Raw genomic sequence first — 16,567 nt, forward strand, 5'->3', positions numbered from 1 at the left:
ACAGATGCTTATATTTTGCTGGTTCACCTCAGATACAGGCTGGGGCGTTCCTGTAGTTGCCACTGGATGTCTTGATCCACTGGAGCTGGATCCACAATAATTGCTGGTGCTGGACCAGATCCTGTTCATAACGCCAAATTACAGTGGCCAGGTTTGGGGTGGCCCCAATGCTACGCTAGGTCCCCGGACACTGTCGAGGTGTGACCACGTGTTGCTGCTCTCCGGAAGGGATGGTAAGGCGTGGTGCACCCTAATGGGAAATAAGTCCAGGGTCGGCAGTAAACCAGGGTGCTTCTTTACTGGAGGAGTGCAGGTATAAAACAATACAGGCGAGGCATTGGGCTGGCTTCTCCAGTCTCCTTCCTGGCAGAAGAGGGGTTTGATGCTGAGGAAAGGCCTGAGATACCTGTCCCTCTCTCTCTTCAGAAGGCTGGTACCCTGGTCAAAGGTTGGTGATCCAGGGTCTGTGGCAACGTATCCCCATCTCAGCGTCTTCTTCTGGTCACTCCGTAGTCTGGCAGAGTCTCCTCATCCAAGCACTGGTCCCTAACTGCAGAACACTAGGGGCTCTGACTACTCTCCTTATATACAGTTTTTGCTAGACTAGAACCTTCTAGTGGGAGGGGTGGAGTGGAGAAACTCAGCACAAACATATACATTGTTTCAGCTCCCGTCTGGTATAGACTTACATTAGATCTTTAATGATACTCAATGGCAATGACACAGCAGGTTTTCCAGACAAAAACAAGTTTCCAGACATAACAACAGAACTAAAACCAGACATTTAAAAGGTCAGGCTTTCTGCTTTTTGGTGGTAAACAAGTCTAGGTTTTTCCCTCCAAAACATGATGGTAAACAAGTCAGTTTTTTTTCCCTCCAAAACATGGTCTGTTGAAAATTACCAGCTTCTCAATCAAAGCCCTAAGGCTCTATTCACACGTCCGTGATGTGTTGCGGACCCGCAAAAGTGCGGGTCCGCAACACACCAGCCCGTCACCCCCATTGAAATGCCTATTCTTGTCCGCAAGCTGCGGACAAGAATAGGACATGCTCTATCTTTTTGCGGAGCTGCGGACCCAAAATCGGGGCCGCGCTCCGCAATTGCGGCTGCAGACAGCACACTGTGTGCTGTCCGCAACCAATCCGTCCCGATAGAGAATGAATGGGTCCGCACCCTTTCCGCAAAATTGCGGAAAGGATGCGGACACATTTTGCGGACGTGTGATTGGAGCCTAACTGTCTCTCAGTATTCATTAACCCTTTCCACAGAGCCATGTAAATACAGTAATAATGAACAGGATATATATCACAACATATATATAAAATGCAGTTACACAGTATTAAACAGTGCAAGCTAATCCTTTTAGGTGAAATAAGAAGTTTTAACTTTGCATAGGGGAAATAGGCAAATGTCCAAATGTCAAAGTACTCCCTGCTCCAGGGCATTACACGGGCACAATGTGAGCATCACTACTGTAAAGGAGGCATAATGTGGGCACTTCTACTGTGAGAGGGGCACAATGTGGATGTTACTATTGTAAAGGAGGTAAAATGTGAATATTATTATTGTGAGGGGGCACAATGTGGATATTACTACTGTGAGGGGGCACAATGTGGGCATTAGTACTGTGTGATAACACTAAGGGAAAAGCAATGCCCTAGATTACTGTAACGGTCGCGTACACACACACACACAGGGGGAAGGGAAGTGACCACTGCGCTCCACCCTTACCCCTGGCCCTGCCTACTTGCCTCGCGAGTCCTAATGACAGGGGACAACTGGACGGCAATCCCTAACTTGGAATAAGTGCAGGGATGACAGACAGACAAACAACAGGACGTGAACGGACCAAGTCAATACCAGGAAAGCTACAAAGTACAAAGGGAGCAAGCAGAGAATTGTCAGGAGAAGCCGGGGTCATAAATACCAGGAGAACAGCAAAGTACACAAGGAGCAGGCAGAGGATCGTCAGGAATTCAGCAGGAGGTAAGTACGCCAGGAAAGACCAAATCACAGGTGGAACCTAAATTAACAGGCAACCTGTGGCCAGCAGGCTGCCTGTATTTATAGTGGGGAGTGAGGGTCATGTGACGTGGCCAGCGTCACATGACCGACAGACCAACCAGTCGAGCACCGAGTGATCAGCTCGGCGCTCAAGGCAGACTTAGGAGCAGAGAGCCACCCAGCTAGTAACGCCGCCCTGGGAATGAGGTCAAACACAGATCCTCATTCCCAAAGCTAAGCAACAGGTCTGCGGGTAATGGGGGACCGAGTGCACCTTCGGAACCCCGTTACAATTACCCTGTTATACATTGTAATGGATCAGTCTTCCAGGCCCAGCACAGCTCCCCCTGCTGGAGATTTAACATGGACAATTACCTTCCCTTTCTTATGTGGCTATTCTTTTTGCTCTAACACTACAGTGACATTGTTCTGGTTCCAGCAGACTTCATGACAACATGCCAGCAAAACCCTGAATGTGGTAGGACCAATTGGTTCTTTCATTTATTGCAGGTGTATTGGGGTACCACAGTGTAACCTGTTTTCTCAGGTAATATATTGGGGGTCATTTACAAAGACTGGATTTTTGTGCCGATCTTTGTTCCCTTTCTGTACTACCGAAGGATTAATTTATAAATTAGTCCATGCGCCTAGAGTAAAAACTACTCAGGCCTCTGGAGTCGTTTTTGCTCCTCTTTTACACCTGTTTTGTCCATATTGTCCATCTTTCTGATTTAATAAACTTTCCCATAATTAAGTTATGTAAAATTGAAAAAACAGGGGGGAAAAAAAAGTTGACATATTAGGTATCGCTGTGTCTATATCGACCTGCTCTATAAAATTATCACATGATCCACCTCGTCAGGTAAATGCCGTAGAAAAAAATAAAGTGCCAAAACTTTGCCTCACCTTGCCTCAGAAAATGTGTAATGCCAAGTGATCAAAAAGTCATATGTCATATGTCCCCAAAATGGTACCAATCAAATTGTCATCTCATCCTGCAAAAAAAAGAAACCCTACCTAAGACAATTGCTAAAAAAAAATATATATACATATATATATATATATATATATATATATATATATATACTGCTCTCAGAAAATGGCAAAAACAAGATTTTCTTATTTTTAAAACTTGGCAAAAATAAAAATAATAGACATATTAGGTATCGCTACGTCCGTAACAACCTGCTCTATAAAAATATCACATGATATACCCTGGCAGGTGAACGCTGTAAAAATAAATAAATACAAACTGTGCCAGAACAGTCATTTTTTGTCACCTCATCTTAAAAATTTGCGTAATATTGAGTGATCAAAAAAATCATATGTACCCCAAAATAGTACCAATGAAAGCGTTACCTCATCCCACAAGAAATGAAACCCCACATAAACCAATGGCACCCATAAACCAATCTATCAAAATCTGCGCTGCAAAAGCCATATGACGCTCCTTCCCTTCTGAGGCCTGCCTTGTGCCCCTACAGCAGTGTACCACCACATATGGGGTGTTGCCATATTCAGGAGAAAATTGGTAATAAATTATGGGGTGCTTTTTCTCCTGTTACACCTTGTGAAAATGAAAAATTTGGGGCTAAAGCAACATTTTATTGGAAGAAATTCAACTTTTAATTTTCACAGCCAAGTGTTTCTAAATTCTGCAAAACGTCTAGGGGGTCAAAGTGCTCAGTACACCTCTTAATACATTTTTGAGGGGTGTAGTTTCCAAAATGGGGTCACTTTTTGGGGGTTTTCACTGCAGGGGTAAGTCAGGGTCTCTTCAAATACAAAATGGTGCCCAAAAACCATTCTAGAAAAATCGGCCTCCAAAAGCAATATGGCGCTCCTTTCCTTCTGACCACTGACATGTGCCTCTACAGCAGTTTACTACCACATATGGGGAATGCCTGAAAACTGCAGTATCAGGGTAATACATATTGAGGTTTTGCTGTTAACCCTTGCGATATTGCATTAACATGAAAGATCTGCGCAAAAAAAAAAATGCAATTTTGAAATTTCACCTCCATTTTCCTTTAATTCTTGTTGAACACCTAAAGGGTTAACAAGTTTGTAACATCAGTTTGAATAATTTGAGGGGTGTAGTTTGTAAAATGGGGTCATTTATGGGTGGTTTCCATTCCGTAAGCCCCTCAAAGTCACTTTATAATTGAACTGGTGCTTAAAAGTTGGTTTGGGAAATTTTCTTGAAAAATTGCTTCTAAAATTCTAAGCCTTCTAACGTCTGAAAAAAATAAAATGACATTCATAAAATGATGCCAACATAAAATTGAAGCATTACTATCTCTCTTAAAAGTAAGAAATTTAGAAAATTGTGAATTTTTCAAAATGTTTGGTAAATTTGGGTTATTTTTTTACAAATAAAGGTGAAATATATAGACTCAAATTTACCACTGTCATGAAGTACAATGTGTCAAGAGAATGGTTTGGATAAGTAAAAGTGTTCCAAATTTATTACCACATAAAGTGACACATGTCAGATTTGCAAAAAATGGCCTGGGCAGGAAGGTGAAAACTGGCCCAGGTAGAAAAGGTTAAGGTACCTATAAGCATCATTTAACTAATAGTTGAATATTAGTTTGATAAACGGCTGCAAGAGAGATCTGATGCCAATGATGTCTAATGAGGGAAAAAATACTGGGCAGGGTTAAACCATACATGAATTGCAAAGCATTTTACATTGAGATGGTATTGTAAAAATTGAACAGTTGAGTTTTACCGTAAGCAGCTCGGAATCTAAAGTGTTTTCACTTTGGTCTCTGAGTCTCACAATAGGCTGACACATTTTATTTAGTGATGAAAAATTTGATTTGGCAGCTTTGCCGAACTTGGTCAATAAATTTGATTTGTTCCGAATTCGTCATGAATCGCTTTTCATTGTATAGTGCGGTAGTAATGACAAGGAAAGGCTGATTGCGGCATCATAGACTTACATTCAGGTGCTCAGGGGGTTAATCCAGGTAAAAAAATATATACAGTCGTGTTCAAAATAATAGCAGTGTGTTTAAAAAAGTGAATAAAGCTCAAAATCCTTCTAATAGCTTTTATTTCCATACACACAAATGCATTGGGAACACTACACATTCTATTCCAAATCAAAACATGAAGAAAAATATATAAAATTTGTGTTGTTCCTCTAAAAAAAAATTAAGAAAAGTGAATATTAGACTGTTCAAAAAAATAGCAGTGTTTGTATTCTTTTTTACAAACTCAAACATTCACTATATAAACTGAAAAATGTTTGAAGATTTTGCTTTCCTTTGAATCACTTAACTAATATTTAGTTGTATAACCACCGTTTCTGAGAACTGCTGTACATCTGTGTTGAATGGAGTCAACCAACTTCTGGCACCTGTGAACAGGTATTCCAGCCCAGGATGATTGGACTACTTTCCCCAGTTCTTCTCTATTTCTTGGTTTTGCCTCAGAAACTTCATTTTTGATGTCACCCCACAAGTTTTCTATTGGATCAAGAATCAGGGATTGGGCTGGCCACTCCATAATGTTGTTGGTCTGGAACCAAGATGTTGCACATTTACTGGTGTGTTTGGGGTTGTTGTCTTGTTGGAACACCCATTTCAAGGGCATTTCCTCTGCAGCATAAGGCAGCATGACCTCTTCAAGTATTCTGATGTATTCAAACTGATCCATGATCCCTGGTATGCGATAAATAGGCCCAACACCTTTGTATGAGAAACATCCCCATATCATGATGCTGGCGCCACCATGCTTCACTGTCTTCACAGTGTACTGTGGCTTGAATTCAGTGTTTGGGGGTCATATGACAAACTGTGTCCAGCCACGAGACCCAAAAAGAACAATCTTACTTTCATCAGTCCGCAAAATGTCTCTTTAGGCCAGTCAATGTGCTCTTTGGCAAATTGTAACCTCTTCAGCACATGTATTTTTTTCGACAGTGGGACTTGGCGGGGGCTTCTTGCAGATAGCTTGGCTTCACATAGGTGTCTTCTACTTGTAACAGTACTCACAGGTAACTTTTGACCTTCTTTGATCTTCCTGGAGCTGATTGTTGGCTAAGTCCTTGCCATTTTGGCTATTCTTCTATCCATTTGAATGGTAGTTTTTCGCTTTCTTCCACGTCTTTCAGGTTTTGGTTGCCATTTTAAAGCATTTGTGATCATTTTAGCTGAGCAGACTATCATTTTAAGGTACACTGTTCTTCTGAACAATGTCTGGAACAACCCATTTTCCTCAGAATTTCAGAGAGAAATGCACTGTAACCAGCATGTACAACATTAGCTGCCTTCCTTCCTTAACCCCTTAGGGACGCAGGGGGGGTCCCGTGACCCCCCCATGTCGGCGATCGCAACAAACCGCAGGTCAATTCAGACCTGCGGTTTGCTGCGCTTTCTGTAGTTTCTGATCCCCGCGATCAGAGACTTTAGTATTCCTAAAATATATATGTTTCACCCCCCCTGCACCCCTGAATGATTTTATCCCGGTGGGAGGTGCAGGGGGGGTGTTGCGGGTGGTGCGGGAGGCGGGCGGTGCGGCAAGCGGGATCGCGATCCCCCGCCAGCCTCCCCTTGAATAATCGTTGGTGGCTAGTTGGTATACCAGGGTGTCAGCACATTGATGACACCCTGGTATAAACGGCTGACATCTGTGATGCGATGTCAGCCGTTTAACCCTTTCCATACCGCGGTCCGTACGGACCGCTGTATGGAAAAGGTTAACAGCTCAGGGAGCTCCCTCCCTCTCCCATCGGGGGGCTGCTGTGCCTTTGCAGCCCCCCGATGGAGAGGGAGAGAGCCCCCAGACAGCCCCCCTCCTTACCCTTCCCCGTCTGCGCAGTTGTGGCCACAATTGATCAGACGGGGAAGGTTCCCATGGCAACAGGATGCCTTCTCAGGCATCCTGCTGTCCATGGTGCTGAACAGATCTGTGCTAAAGGCATAGATCTGTTCAGACAAAGTGTAAGTAAAATACAGTACAAAAAAAGTAAAAATCAAAAAACATATTTATTACTGATTAAAAATGAAAAAAATAAAATTCCCTACACATGTCTGGTATTGCCGCGTCCGTAACGACCTAATCTATAAAACAGTCATGTTACTTTACCCGAACGGTGAGCGCCATAAAAATAAAAAATAAAAAACTATGATGAAATTGAAATTTTGCCCACCTTACTTCCCAAAAAAGGTAATAAAAGTGATCAAAAAAGTCGCATGTACGCCAAAATTGCAACAATCAAACCGTCATCTCATCCCGCAAAAATCATACCCTACCCAAGATAATCGCCCAAAAACTGAAAAAACTTTGGCTCTTAGACTATGGAAACACTAAAACATTATTTTTTTTGTTTCGAAAATGAAATCATTGTGTAAAACTTACATAAATAAAAAAAAGTATACATATTAGGTATTGATGCGTACGTATCGACCGGCTCTATAAAAATATCACATGACCTAACCCCTCAGCTGAACACATTAAAAAATAAAAATAAAAACGGTGTAAAAAAAGCCATTTTTTGTCATCTTACGTCACAAAAAGTGTAATAGCAAGCAATCAAAAAGTCATATGCACCCCAAAATAGTGCCAATAAAACCGTCATCTCATCCCACAAAAAATGAGACCCTACCTAAGATAATCGCCCAAAAACTGAAAAAACTATGGCTCTCAGACTATGGAGACACTAAATCATGATTTTTTTGTTTCAAAAATGAAATCATTGTGTAAAACTTATATAAATAAAACAATTTTATACATATTAGGTATCGCCGCATCCGTGACAACCTGCTCTATAAAAATACCACATGATCTAACCTGTCAGATGAATGTTGTAAATAACAAAAAAAAAAAAAAAGGTGCCAAAAAAGCTATTTCTTGTTACCTTGCCTCACAAAAAGTGTAATATAGAGCAACCAAAAATCATATGTACCCTAAACTAGTATCAACAAAACTGCCACCCTATCCCGTAGTTTCTAAAATGGGGTCACTTTTTTGGAGTTTCTACTCTAGGGGTGCATCAGGGGGGCTTCAAATGGGACATGGTGTAAATAAACCAGTCCAGCAAAATCTGCCTTCCAAAAACCAAATGGCGCACCTTTCACTCTACGCCCCGCTGTGTGGCCGTACAGTAGTTTACGGCCACATATAGGGTGTTTCTGTAAACGACAGAGTCAGGGCAATAAAGATACAGTCTTGTTTGGCTGTTAACCCTTGCTTTGTTAGTGGAAAAAATGGGTTAAAATGGAAAATTAGGCAAAAAAATTAAATTCTCAAATTTCATCTCCATTTGCCAATAACTCTTGTGCAACACCTAAAGGGTTAACAAAGTTTGTAAAAATCAGTTTTGAATACCTTGAGGGGTGTAGTTTATAGAATGGGGTCATTTTTGGGTGGTTTCTATTATGTAAGCCTCGAAAAGTGACTTCAGAGCTGTAGTGGTCCCTAAAAATTGGGTTTTTGTAAATTTTTGAAAAATTTCAGGATTTGCTTCTAAACTTCTAAGCCTTGTAACATCCCCAAAAAAATAAAATATCATTCCCAAAATAATTCAATCATGAAGTAGACATATGGGGAATGTAAAATCATCACAATTTTGGGGGGGTATTACTATGTATTACAGAAGTAGAGAAACTGAAACTTTGAAATTTGCTAATTTTTCCAATTTTTTGGTAAATTTGGTAATTTTTTAAGCAAAAAAAAAAATGTTTTTGATTTTATTTTACCAGTGTCATGAAGTACAATATGTGATGAAAAAACAATCTCATAATGGCCTGGATAAGTCAAAGCGTTTTAAAGTTATCAGCACTTAAAGTGACACTGGTCAGATTTGCAAAAAATGGCCAAGTCCTTAAGGTGAAATAGGGCTGAGTCCTTAAGGGGTTAAATAAGGGCAATAATTGACACATGTTTTTCAAAGAATTAATGACCTAACTCATTGAACTCCACATTGCTATTATTTTGAACATACCCCTTTCAATAAGTGATTGAATTACAGAGAATCAGCAGCATGCATGTCATGACTGTTGGGTCTGTTGGGTTTCTATTACTCTACTACACCTGCTAGTAAATATCTAAAAAAAATATAATTTCTACCAAAAACAGTGATTGATCAGGTTAGTGGTGTCTGACTGCTATTATTTTGAACACAACTGTATATACTCATCTCATCCACTTGATCATGGAGAAGCCATCTGCTCCTGTCTTGATGGAAGAGTGTAATAACGCCACCACGCGACACCAGCCCGATCACAGCTCGTTGCAGGCCCTATGGCGGGTTTTCCTCAATCGAGACGGAAGCGGACGGCCTCTCCGTGATCAAGTGAATGAGGTGAGTATAATTTTTAGATTTTTTGTCACCATTTTAGGAAAAATAGATTTGCTACTACGAGGTAATTCGGCTTCGGATTCAATTCTGCTTTGGACGCTAACTCAACAATAATCCTAATCTGTAGAGATCACATCTAGATTTGTGAAGAGAAAAAAGGAAGAGTGGTGGAGCGCCAAAGGTAAGTTGGAGAAGTAAAAGCTGTATAGACTGGACCAGTCAATATTCTGTATAGTTGTTTTTATACATTAATTTATATAATACATACATATATTCTCCCCCTTTTTATATTAACTTACCTAAATCAACTTTTTTCGGACTACCTATTGGATGTGATCATGTATTTATTATTGATGTATTTATATAGAAAGAGTTTTATTTTATATATTTTTCCTTTTCTCATTTTAGTTAGATTATATGCAGATTATTTGTTATTGTTTGGATGAAATAGATTATTACTATTTATGCTGTGTATCTATTTTGTGTTTTTATATCTATACTCATATCCTTCTAGAATGGCCCAAATATTCATAGGATGTACTTATGAATATATGTGTATATGCTATATATATTTTTATCAATTGATTTATTTTTTAGCAATTGATTTATTTTCAGATCTATATATTAATTTATATTTATTGTAGACACATCTTTTATAACGGATATTATCCCATTTAGAAGGGAGATTTCATATAGAATACTATTAACCTTATTATTTTTGAGCTGGCCACCCTGCACTTAGTTTGTGAAGTGCACAATCGATTTAGTCCACATTGGACTATGTTGCTAGTTAGATATAGCACTATATAAATCTTGTGGGTGCCTCGTCCTTCGACCATGTAACCGGGGGGCCAGGTGTTTACAAACACGAACAATCGGAGATGCGCCCGATCAGCTGGGCAGTCCTCTATCCCCGTGATCTCTAGTCTGTAGGCCAGCCTGCGGGGCCGGACTTCCGGTTTGTGCGTTCCACGGGTGGAACGCACGCCCAAACTTCCGGTTTGCCAGCCGGGAATCTATAAACAATATACACGAGCCTGGGCCTCTAATTATGTGACTGGGGACAGGCTGTACGCTAGGAGGGCACTCTGAGGAGTTCAAGTAAGACTGCCTTTTGTTTAAACTAAAGAGAGGACCTGCATTTATAATGTATTATCAAAGAACAAATGCACTTCCGGTTTTGGTGTGACGACACCGGAAGTGCAAGTTTTACCATGTGACCCTATTACTTTTTCCCTATCAATTGATTATAGTATATATAGATGCTGTAATGCACTGTTGTTTTTATACATTGCTCCTGATGAAGGGGATTTAATACCCCGAAATGCGTTGGGCTACACAATAAAAGAACTACCTTGTTACAACTTGAGAATCCACCGGGTCATCTGTTTGGAGGACACCAAGGAGTTTAAATCTACATGCGATCTCGGCGAGGGAGGGTACGGCGTCAAGTGTCTTGAGCTTATCTTGTGCCCCCCTCCCTGGTGAAGTGAGTACCTGTGGTAGTGTTTGGGATCCGTATGGGTCTATATACACAAACAACTTTGATTTGTTTGTATCCGCCATTAATTCTGTAAATTGATTTGCTTTTGATTTTATTTGATGCACTTAATTTGATGTACTTTATTTAATCATTGATAATATTTTACAAATGATCACTATATAGTGGGTATTCTATAACCATATAATAAGAGGTACCGCCTACCAGTCTAATTGTATAACCTTGGAATTCTAAGGGATTCCCTTTTTTTGACTGGTCCAGTCTATACAGCTTTTACTTCTCCAACTTTCCTTTGGCGCTCCACCACTCTTCCTTTTTTTTCTTCACGAATCTTGCATACTACGGTCCGCCAGACGGACTGTTGTTCGGTGTGAAGCAGCCGCACTTATCCAATTCACCACTCTGTAACTCCCCCAAAATCTCCCCCTTCCCCTTCCCTCAGGCATTCTTTGGCGCCCCTCCTTGTCTTGCTCATTCCTATTTTTTCCTTTTGTCTTCGGATCACATCTAGGCAGTTATGTCATTATAATCATATGCATTTTTTACAATTAAAGGTAATAACATATATATAAAAAAAATAATATATATATATATATACTGTATATAAAAATATATATAATTGGATCACAGCACTGACAACAGGTGTGATGGATACAGCTTTCCTCCTCGCCCTTGGTGCACAATGACCTACGCAGAGAGCAGTGGCGTTGCAAGGGGGGTGCGGGCCGCACCGGGTGACACCAGTGATGGGGGTGACACCAGCAGGGCCGGCATTTACGAATCATAGTCATTTGTATTGCCGACCTCAGGAGAGATGTGTCTGGGATTCGAACCCACGACCTCTTCCTGTGTCCCGCCCTGTATGTCCATATATGGAGTCAGTGCTTGTGTATTCTAATTTAGCCTGTATCAAAAAAGTTTCTGCTGGGATTTGAACCCACGACCTTCTATATCAGAGGCAAAGCACCTAACCACACGGCCATAAGAGATGCATTGACACTGATTGAAAAAATATGACTTCTACTGTTATAGCTGGCTAAGTGTACATCTATACACATGACAGCTGCCAAAAGACACCCAGCACTGCTATATCTCTATATGACAGCTGTCCCAGCACACTCAGCTATACTATATCTCTATATATGATAGCTGCCCCAGAACACCCAGCTCTGCTACATCTAATACACATGACAGCTGCACCAGCACACTCAGCTCTACTATATCTCTATATATGACAGCTGTCCCAGCAAACCCAGCTCTGCTACATCTATACACATGACAGCTGTCCAAACACACCCAGCTCTGCTACATCTATACACATGACAGCTGCCCCAGCACACTCAGCTCTGCTATATCTCTATATATCTATCTACTGTATAGCAATACTTAGAGATAGATAGATGTAGCAGAGCTGAGTGTGCTGGGACAGCTGTCATATAGCGATATAGCAGTGCTGGGTGTGTTTGGGCAGCTGTCATGTGTATAGATGTAGCAGAGCTGGGTTTGCTGGGGCAGCTGTCATATATAGAGATATAGTAGAGCTGAGTGTGCAGCTGTCATGTGTATTAGATGTAGCAGAGCTGGGTGTGCTGGGGCAGCTATCATATATAGAGATATAGCAGAGCTGATTGTGCTGGGACAGCTGTCATATAGAGATATAGCAGTGCTGGGTGTTTTAGGGCAGCAGTCATGTGTATAGATGTACACTTAGCCAACAGTAGAAGTCTCATATTTTTTCAATCAGTGTCAATGTATCTCTTATGGCCGTGTGGTTAGGTGCTTTGCCTCTGATACAGAAGGTTGTGGGTTCGAATCCCAGCAGAAACTTTTCTGAAATACAAGCACTGACTCCATATATGGACATACAGGGCGGGACACAGGAAGAGGCTGCATCGTATCGCTGACATGGAGGTAAGTAAAAGTTTTTTTGTTTTTTTTTAATACCCGACTGTTACTGCCATGGGGGAGCGGGAGGCACTTGATACTGGCACATGGGGGGGGAGGGGGGTTGGCACCTGATACTGGCACATGGGGGGGGAGGGGGGTTGGCACCTGATACTGGCACATGGGGGGGAAGGAGAGAGGCACCTGATACTGGCAGATAGGGGGGGGGGGGTTGGCACCTGATACTGGCAGATGGGGGGGGTTGGCACTATGATACTGGCAAATTGGGGGGAGGGGGGTTGGCACCTGATACTGGCAGATGGGGGGGTTGGCACTATGATACTGGCACATGGGGGGAAGGAGAGAGGCACTTGATACTGGCACATTGGGGGGGGTGGCACTTGATACTGGCACATTGGGGGGGTGGCACTATGATACTGGGACATGTGGGGGGGAGGAGAGAGGCACTTGTTACTGGCACATGATGGGGGGGCATCTATGGGGACACTTACTGGCACATTATTGGGGGGCATTATGGGGGACACTAGGCCGGCAGCCTATCAGAGGCCGGACACTGAGGGCATCTACTGGGGCACTATATATGGGGCATTTTATACTGGTACATTATGGGGGGCACTAGCAGGAAGGGGGGAGAGGAGCACTATGGGGGAATTTACTGGGGGCACTATATAGGGGTATTTTATACTGGGACATTATGGAGGCACTATGGGGACATTAGCTCAACTGGGGGCATTACAAGGGGGTATTTTTTGCATTGTCACATTATAAGGAGAATTATTTCTACTGGGGGGGGGCATTATGGTGGGCTTTATTACTCCCCCATGGTATGATGCCCTAGTAGCAGCACCAGCCTCTCCCTGCTCTGCTATCCCTCTGCCCCTTCTCCAAATCCTTATTATGAAATCTTTCTCATTAGGATAAAACACATCAGCTCCGCCGAGCCCCCGGCCAAAGTGTGGAAGTGGCGTCCGAGATCCCCAAGGGCCAAGCCAAGTAACTGTAAGTTTTCATGTGAAATATGTTTATGTTAAACACATATAGCCTACACTGTGCCCCACAATATACAGTATACCGCTACACTGTGCCCCACAATATACAGTATACCTCTACACTGTGCCCCACAATATACAGTATACCGCTACACTGTGTCCCACAATATACAGTATACCTCTACACTGTGCCCCACAATATACAGTATACCGCGTCACTGTGCCACACAATATACAGTATACCTCTACACTGTGCCCCACAATATACAGTATACCTCTACACTGTGCCACACAATATACAGTACACCTCTACACTGTGCCACACAATATACAGTATACCGCTACACTGTGTAGTCTGTTCTATAAGCACCATTGTTTTGTGGTGGCGGACAGAAAATAATCTGGAAGTTCCCCTCCCGAGACCAGGCTCTGACTGCTAGGGGGGGTCTGCTGAGCTAACGGATGCCCCCTATGGCAGTAGCACCCCCATATATGGCTAAAAAATTATTGCTTCGGGGGGGGGGGGGACGACACACACACCATTTTGTACCGCACCTGGTGACACCAGCCCTAGCAACGCCACTGGCAGAGAGCATGCCTCTGCCCTCTGCCTGCACACTGAACTATCACAGAACATGACTAAAACATTCCATGGTATTGATGGTACATGTTGTGGCTGTAAAGCAAATATATGAACTTCAGTCGACAGACGAGAGCAGCAAGATGGCAAACACCCCACCCCCACTCCCTACAAGTACAGAAAATAAAAAAAATAAAAATCATAATCAGAGAATAAAGAGTTGTGGGAAAAAGTACTTTGTATGATGCTGGGAATGATACAGATGTCAATCAACAGCAAAGGGGAGGGTTTGGGGGAAGGTCTACTAAGCAAGAGTCAGGATGTTTCCCTGGAAAATCCACACTTACTGGACACTTAATATGTAATTAGCATATGAAGCAAGATGGATGAACCATTTAATAAGAACAAATCTAGGTGATGCCTTCCCTTTAAGGGGTTAGCAACTGTATTGCAGGAAAATATTAGATCAATCCCTAATCCGGGTCATCTGATGTCATGATAATGCAAAGGGCGCAGTATTTTATTTAATGAATATGTGGGTCATAGCAGAGGGAAACCAGTACAAATTGTACAAAACGTGGACCCACTTGAGACTTCTGCTTAAAGGGAACCTGTCATAAACTTTATGCTGTACATACTAACGGCAGCATAAAATAGAGACAGGTTAGTTGAGTTCAGCGGTTTGTAATTTAAAAGTTAAAAGTAAGTGGTTGCCAACTGGGCCTGGAAAAGAGACTGGGCCTGGAAAAGAGTCTGAGAAGAGTCATGGTTATTCATAATTTCCTGCTCTCCCTGCCCACCTGATGATGATTGACAGCCTTCTACCTAGTTTTCTCCCTTTCTCTCTAGGAGAGAACTGCCAATCATCAGCAGATGGGCGGGGAGTGCAAGAGATTCTGAATAACCCTGACTCTTCTCAAGTAGATTTGACTCTTTTTAAGGCCTGTGATGCAATGATTATGATGCTGGTTCTCTGTAACCACTTACTTTTAGCTCATGAGTGACACACTGCTGAAATCAGCATTTATGTCACTATTTTATGCTGCCCTCAGTGAGGTCAGCACAAAGTTGATGACAGGTTCCCTTTAAGGATGCATAATAGAGATGAGAGAATCTTTTGAGATTTGGTTTGGTTCTGGTTTACCGAAATTTTGAAAAAGTTCGGACCTAAATTGATTTTACCCGAACCAAAGTGGGTCGAAATGCCTTGAAAATTGGTATATAACACCCTCTAGTCTACTTTTTTTAGAAAAACATGTTATCTATTTTCATTAATTTTTATAGAATTTTTGCTTTTTCTCTCCCTCCTCATCCTTCCCTAAGCTCTTGAACGCAATTACAGCAATAGAGTGACACTGACATATAGCTATGGCATGTTTGGTGGCGCTAAAGAACAGCGTGTCTAAAAACACACAGCGCCTTCACATGTAGTATGCTTTTTCATATTAGAAACCTTCCAAGAATTGTCTCTTATCGGGGGAAGAAAAATTTGATAATGTTTAAACACACATATTGTTATGAAATAAAAACAAATAGTGGATTGTTGGGATAAAGCGTTCACAAAATACAGTATGTCCCCTGAAGCACTGAAATTCCTCTCTGAGATGACACAGGTGGCTGGGCAAGAAAGAAGGCAAGGAGCTCACTCGGCCAGTTCTGGCCACTGTTCTAGTCTGCCTGCCCAGATGTCCATGGGGTAAGGGAACAGGGTATGCAGAGGAAACAGGCTAGAGTCTAGGTAAACCTGAACATGGGCATTCAGGCAGGAGGTTTCGGCTTGCTGATTTGCCTGAGCCTGGTGCAGAGCATAAAAAACTGTTCCATCATGTTGAAGAAACTGAACTGGCTACTGCTACTGCAGCTTCTGCTGCTTGTGGTGGCTGAAGGTGGGTGACTTTGTGGGGGCAGAGAGGGACCCCCCTTTAAGAAATGCTGACGGCAGGCATCTGCTTACCAAAAACTGCAGCAAGGTACGCACACAGTGTTTCCAGATAACAATGTAATTTGTCCTCCCTTTCAGAGGCAGGAAAACATCTTCGTCATTAACATCATCCTTCACCTGCTCCTTCAGTGGCAGCTCCTCATCCTTGGGAGTTTCTCATTGTGGGTCTCCAACAGCTATGGGGTGGACAACAAGATGTGTTCTTCTTCCACCATCGTCCCTTGCTACGTGGGCGTCAGCGTCTGTTCAAAGATAAATATGAGGGGGATAAGATCATTTATGCAGTAGTTGTCCCTACTGACAAATCTTGTGGCCTCTTTGAAGGGCTTCAGC

Source organism: Bufo bufo, chromosome 4, assembly GCF_905171765.1.
Source record: "Bufo bufo chromosome 4, aBufBuf1.1, whole genome shotgun sequence".
Taxonomy (NCBI): domain Eukaryota; kingdom Metazoa; phylum Chordata; class Amphibia; order Anura; family Bufonidae; genus Bufo; species Bufo bufo.